The sequence below is a fragment of the Phaethon lepturus genome, unplaced genomic scaffold, assembly GCF_000687285.1.
Source record: "Phaethon lepturus isolate BGI_N335 unplaced genomic scaffold, ASM68728v1 scaffold52711, whole genome shotgun sequence".
NCBI lineage: Eukaryota > Metazoa > Chordata > Aves > Phaethontiformes > Phaethontidae > Phaethon > Phaethon lepturus.
Window position 1 is genome coordinate 3,453 of NW_010520887.1, and position 427 is coordinate 3,879.

The window sequence follows — 427 nt, forward strand, 5'->3', positions numbered from 1 at the left end:
TTTCTCTGTGATAATAAAACCAGCCTCCTCAGAAGCATGGTAAAGTCTTAACTGATATGGTGGAGTTAGCTGGTGATATGCTGGAGCACTAGGAAGAATTTCATGTTGTGTCTGCTTTTGCATAGTGTGCAGTTCACACTCCAAAACCACACTTACGTGCTCACACATATGCACCTCACTGTTTGCATGTCAGAGACCAAGATCCACAGTGTACATGGGCTATTGTGCACACCAGGATATGCACTCACACAGGCATAAATGCATATACAAATGCCAGCTGTGTGGCATGGAGCTGATGACCTCACTTTTCATTCTCACCTTCTGAACATGTACAGCTACTCATATTGATTCCCTAGCTCCAGTGCTTGGAGCATGAAATCAAGCAGGATGAGCTAGGGAGCAGGATTGTGATCACTTGCAGGTGGGC